Here is a 6,560-nt window from a genome sequence, read left to right on the forward strand (position 1 = left end):
GGGGAAAGGTCCGTCTTCTGCTGAAGAGGCCCTGAGCGAATTTTGTTAGCGCTTTGTACCTGTCTTCTTCTTCTAGGATGAGGTGTTCCTGGTTTTGCAGTGTGAATCGAATTTCAGTGATGAGCCGGCAGCGTAGATCTTTATACAGGTGACAGTGATACATGAGGTGTTCCCATGTTTCTGTTTGGCCACAGTGGCAGAGAGGAGTGTCACTGAGTCGGAAGCCTGACAACTTGTGTCTGAATGCACCGTGTCCGGTGAGTAGGTATGTGACCAGGAGTCCTGGAGACAGCCAGTGGGGATATTTTGGATATACCGTCTGAATTGTCGGCACGAATTTTCGGGTGATTTCACCTTTGATTGAATTTTCCCAGCGGGTTTGCCAGGTCTGTTGGAGATGCAGTGTTAGTCGCTTCTTTTCCATTTTAGGGTCATTGGTTAAGTCAATCGTGTAGTTCAGGCAGGTGGACGTTTTTCCTTTGCTGAGGTGGTGTAGGATTCCGCGACGAACGATCTCCAGGTCCAGGGGGAGGGCACCCATGACCTGCAGCGCGTGAGTACTCACCGTCCTGCAGGCTCTGGAGATCGTTAGCAGGGTATATCTTTGTATCGTCTCGAGTTTTCTCCTGTTGACCGCGGTGGTCGCTTTGTGGTACCAGACTCCGGAGGCATATGAAATGGCTGGCAGGAATACTGTCGTATAGAAGAGGGCGAGGGTCTTTTTCCTCAAGTCCCAGTCCTTACGGGTGACTCTTGCAAAGAGTGCAGAATAGTTTCTGATTTTATTCCTGATGTATGTCAGATGTGGTGTGAAGGATAGATTCCTATCGAGCATGACTCCCAAATGTTTTAATTCCGTTGCGAGTTTGACGGTTTTCCCCTGGACTTTGATTTGGGGAGGCCTCCTAATATCTAGGTTCCCCCTGAGTAGGACTGAACATGTCTTGGTTGGAGAAATTGCGAGTTTGTTGTTGTCAGCCCAGTCTTGCAGGATAGTGACTGCTCTATTTGCGGAGTTCTCTAATTGTGCTCGGGAGTCCTCAGCAAGCATCAGAATAAGATCGTCTGCATAAGCCTGGGATGTGACGTTTCCAAGGTTGAGATTTAGGAAGCCGTCTAGGACGACATTCCAAAGAAGAGGGCCCAGAACGGAACCCTGTGGGCATCCTCTGTGTATCAACCGTGATACGGAGCAATACGGAGTAGTGACTGGGACTGATCTGTCTGAGAGGTATGTACTGATGCATTTGTATAGATTTGCTGGCAGGTTAGCCTCCCGGAGCCTGCCGAGGACACTTTGCCACCAGAGAGTGTCAAACGCCCCAGCAAAATCTATTGCGATGACGAGGAAGTACTTTCGGTGGTTGTGGTTGTGGCGTTAACAATATTTTCCAATGCATCTACGGTGGAGTGTCCTTTTCTGAAACCGAACTGATTTCGGGATTGAAGGCCTGCGTTTGAGTAGTGAGTTTCTATCCGATTTCATAGAAGGTGTTCCATCAGTTTGCTCAGTACAGACAGTAAGGCTATGGGTCTGTAGGACCCTGGGAGATCCTGCTGCTTTGTTGGATTTTTGAGGATGAGCCGAAGCGTTGCCGTTTTCCAGGTGTGTGGGAAATAGCCTTCTTTTAGGCACTGGTTAAATAAATTTAGTATTTTTTCTGGGATAGTCTCAACTGCCTTTTTTACGATTTCTGGCTCTAATAAGTCTGCACCTGGTGATTTCCTGTTTCTTAGTTTGGCGGCTGCAATGTCCAGTTCGATCCTAGTAAAGGGCTCCTCCTCTTCGATTGTTGTGTGGGTACTATTTCTTAGGCAGAGCGATGTTTGTTCTGGGGTGGTTGGATCCAGGTGTTTCTGGAACATGGCATCTAGGATATTATTGATGAATTCCTGCCACGTTTTGGTGTACTCCCCTTGTGGCTCCTTGGTTGTGGGGATGACTTCGCCTCTGGGGAGTTTATTTGTGGTCACTCTGTTAGACCACTCCCCAGGGGTTGTCGTTTCCAACTGTGGATACTAGGTGCTCCCAGGAGCGTTGTTTTCGTTCACGGATCTTTGCTGTATATTGATTCCTGGCCGTTCGGTACTGTTGTCGTAGTGCTTCCACCTCTACTGCAGGCCAGCTACGCCTGGCACGTTGAAAATTTTTTCGGCAGGTGTTTACCACACGTCTGAGTTGTAATTCTGGGGACCACCAGGGAACAGCTCCCGGAGTAGGTTTTTTCCGCTTTATGGAATTGTTTGCTGCAGCTGTGATAAGCTTGACAATTTTAGCTTGGTGTCTATCTGGATCTAGTCCTTCTGTGTCAAGTGCTTGAGCAGCTGTACGTAATGACTCCTGGAAGAGAGGCCAGTCTGCCTTCTCAACAGCATATCTGTGTTGCATTTGTCTATGTACCATTTGTCTATTTAGTTTCCAGTTTAGTTGAAAGGTAATTGTTCTGTGATCAGATGAGGTCCAGTCTTCTCTGACAGTCCAGAATGCAATGTGGTCCGCTAGAGATCTGGTAGCCAAAGTAACATCAATCGTGGCCTCCCACATCGTGTTTGAAAATGTTGGTAGGTTGTTTGGTTTGTTAAGGATCATATAGCAACTGTTTGCCAGATACTCCTCCAGGTGTTGTCCATTTACCGCGCCACGTCGCTCCGGGGTTTCACTAAACCACGCCGGCGAACGGCAGTTTGCATCAGCGCCCACTACGATTTTAGCGTTCGGGAATTCCTCCAGAACGTTTTGCAGGTAAGTTATAGCTGGGAGGATATCTTCTCCTGGCCGACAGTAAAGCGATACTGCATAAAATTCGCCCAGTGCAGTGATGACGTGGGCACATACAGCCCATGAGAGACAGTAATTTGTGATTTTGGTGACTGTGTAGTCTGGATTTCTGATTAGAATGGCGGCCCATGGCGTTTCATCATCAGTTTGCACGATTTTATACTTCAGGGGATATCCCTTGACCTTCTTACTGTGCGTATATGGTTCCTGGATGAGCAAGATATCCAGGTTTTCCTCGTTTGCTGTCCTGGTCAGCTGCTGTCCGTTTGCTGTCCTGGTAATCGAGTCTCAATTGGTATGTACTCCTTGCTTTTTGGTATATAGGGCACTTATTGTCCCTGATAGAGTGATCCGCCTGCAACTTTTGTGACTTGCAGTTTGCACACATAGGTGGTTTGTCCTTTTTTGGGCATGATTTAAATTCGTGGCCTCGTTCAGCGCAATGGCCACATGTAGGCTTGGATTGGGCACAGGTATGTGTTGTGTACCCAAAGCGGCCACATCTAAAGCATTTGGGTACAGACACATGCTCCCTGTAGCGGTGGCTGCCCCAGTTTATAAATACTCTGTTTTGCTGGCTGATGGTTTTCCACGCAGCTGGCGATAGTTCCACGACCCAATTTGTGAGCATGCCTGATCTGGATCTCGTTTGATGTTTTGGTGTTATTAGGCTTGTGGGTTCCATGTCTGGGTGATCTCGCTGGAGGTTTCTTGTATAGAGTTCATCCTGCAACATTTCTGGGGTCAGATCCTTGTCGGTTTCGTAGATTACAATACTCGGTCCTCTTCTTTTTGGTGGCGCTGCTTCCAGGCCAAGGGTTTGAATCTTTGGATTTGTAATTATCTTTTTAGCATCCTCTGCTGTCTGTGTCTCAATTATCACACATATGTTACGCGTTTTGCGGACTGACTTTATTTTAGTCGTTTTCAGATCGCCTGCGAGGTTTGTTATGACAGTGTTTTTTACCTCTTCGCTTGTGGGATGTTCCTCTGTGGAGGTTGGTCGGAGGATGACCAAATGTGGTGTTGGCAGGAGAGTCTTTCGTTTGGGTATGTTTTCTGCGGTTAACACTTGCGGTTCTTGTGTTTTGATCCTCAGCACGTCGGAGTAGGACGGGGCGCGCTGTGGCATTTCTTTCGCCCTTCCTTCCTGATAGACTTCCAGTTTGGCGTTTGCGATTTCATACTTTGATTGAGTGTCAAGAAGTATGGTCTCTAGTTTGCTCCATATGGTGACTATGTCGGCCCGAAGCACTGTTGTTATTCTATTTGTTTGTTCTTTAAAGAGTGTTTCGAGTGCCGTTTGGAGCACAAGTATTTGTTGGAGAACAGGGCCCTCAGGGATGTTAGGGTCCAGGACATGTTTGTCCTGTTTTTTACTATCATCTGCCAGGTCTATCTGTGGTATTGCAGGATCTTGTTGCTCTTTTTGCTCTGTCTGGCTATGCGTCTCCCTCTTGTTCTTGCGTTTTGGTGCTGGGGTGGCCCTCACCTTGTCTGGGCTTTCCTGCAAGTCCACGCTGGCTGGGTCGATTCCCGGTCCCATTTGGGCATCTGCAGGTGTTTTTTCAATTTTTCCTTCTATAGTTCTCGGGTTTTACGGATAATCGGAAAAACTTCGGATTAGCGGGTACTGGGTCAGCAGTTAGAAAGGACTGCCAAGTTGATGATGAATGGAAGTTGCCACAAGTCCGTAGCTATAATAGTAGCTGAGTTACAGCTGGCAGCAGATTTGGGCTATCCCCCACTGATACAGATGTGAGGTGGGGGGGAAACAGTCAAATTAAGAGATGTTCCTAGAACGGAGCAGATTTCTGTGGGGGTATTTCAGGGAGCTGGAGGCGTTAGCGACACTTATATTTGCATAACTTAAATACTTTAGAATTTGAAAACAAAAACCCATGTAGAGTCTATGGTGGGGGGGGAGTCACGAAATACATGTTTTTAAGTTCATTTTACACAATTGAGGGCACAGTTTGTTGGAACAGTCTTCCAGCTCGGATTTACACTGGTGGGGCACCCTTCCCAGTCAATTGCAGCGTACTAGCGTGGCCACCGCGTTATATCGGCGCCTTTCTATAGCCTTGCTGCCAGCCACATGGTGACCAGTGCAGTCTGGCAAACAAAGGATATAGATACTAACGCTAGTAATCTGCTAAATTCCCAATAGAATGTTCAAAATTTCTTACCAGGGGGGGATCCTCTAATCAGCATCTTTGAAGGAGACCACAATTTAAAACTTAAACTATGGTTTAACCACATATTTAAACAGAACTTTTACGGAGCGTTGCGACAGACGTCCACGCTGATTCGGCGGTCATATTTCCTTAACGTACGGTGTAACAACGTGGTCAAGCTTAAATTTATGAATGTCCGTAATTTAGCTTTTTCGTCCAGCAAAACAGACAAATCGACCAGAGAACACACGCAATTTACTGGCACAAATACGGGTTAATGTATTTAATTACGGGCAACCCTAAAATAATCTTTTTTTTTTTTTTTTTTGTTAAGGAAATATGGCCTTAGAAGTTTGTCACAAAAATAACATCAGTCAATTCTCCAACCCAATAGAAATCCAGTAGACTTGATATTTTAACAGAAATATCCAAATACACCACTAAATTTTAACATTTTGAAGAGCACTGAAAAAACGTGCGTCTGGCCAGTACTTGGTCAGCGCCACCTATCACACCAGGGTGTAGCCAACGTATGGGCAGCTGCTGCCTGGTGCCTATCCCTAGCACTGGGCCTGGGTCTACAGTCCTCCTGTACCGGTGTTATTACCGCCGAAAATCTCGCACCCGCCAGAGGTAGTGCAATACTGGCGAGTGCCTGCGATCCCGCTCCCAGGTTGCCCTTACCGGAGAGCCAGCAAAAAAAGAAAAAAAAAAAAAAAAAATTAATAGTTGACCCTAAACACACTTTACACACTTATGGTCTGAGTATTTCGATCAAACACTCCTGTTCTCAGGAGATAGGTAATTTTGGTCCCGAGTCACCAAGACCAACCACTCCAAGGCTAGGAAGATGTTCTAGCAAAACAATTGTAACAATTATATTAACATATATACATGATTTCCTAGTCTTAGTCTTTTTCACCACAGTTCAATTATTCTCAGTACATTTTCTTATTTTCAAATGAAGTCACAAGTTGAACTGTCCAGTTTGATTTCATTCAAGAAAGAAGTCAGTCCCAGTAGTCTGTTCTTTGCCAGCATGTCTTAAAACTATTCTTCAGGTAGTTCTCTTCTAGTTGCTGAAGACTTCTAATTATTCTATTTCCCGAGAGTCCTAACTTGTGTATGATTTGGAATTCCAATGACCGTCCATAGGTAAGAAAATGGAGTATTTTCACTTACAAAAGTTCTCGTTGTGAAAAACACGTTTCATTAAGTTCATGTAGATTTCAAGTGTATGTATACGGTAGTTCATATCTATATGGTCACAGATCCAGATGTTACTTAAGACCACACAAGGTATAACTGCATAAGATTCAGAAGAAGTTATGCTTGCAAACTAAGTTTCCATCTAGTTCCTTAGTTTTTAATTTCAGGTATCACGCCCAAGAACCAATCAACATTCTTATGAGAATCCTGTTAACAACCGAGGGTCACTGTATATCCTCCCATTACAGTTCTATCGAAGAATCCGATCTGGGAACTTGGAACAAAAAAAAAAGATTATTTTAGGGTTGCCCGTAATTAAATACATTAACCCGTATTTGTGTCTGTAAATTGCGTGTGTTCTCTGGTCGATTTGTCTGTTTTGCTGGACTAAAAAA

Source organism: Mastigoproctus giganteus, chromosome 6 (assembly GCF_048544385.1).
Source record: "Mastigoproctus giganteus isolate SK-2022 chromosome 6, ASM4854438v1, whole genome shotgun sequence".
NCBI lineage: Eukaryota > Metazoa > Arthropoda > Arachnida > Uropygi > Thelyphonidae > Mastigoproctus > Mastigoproctus giganteus.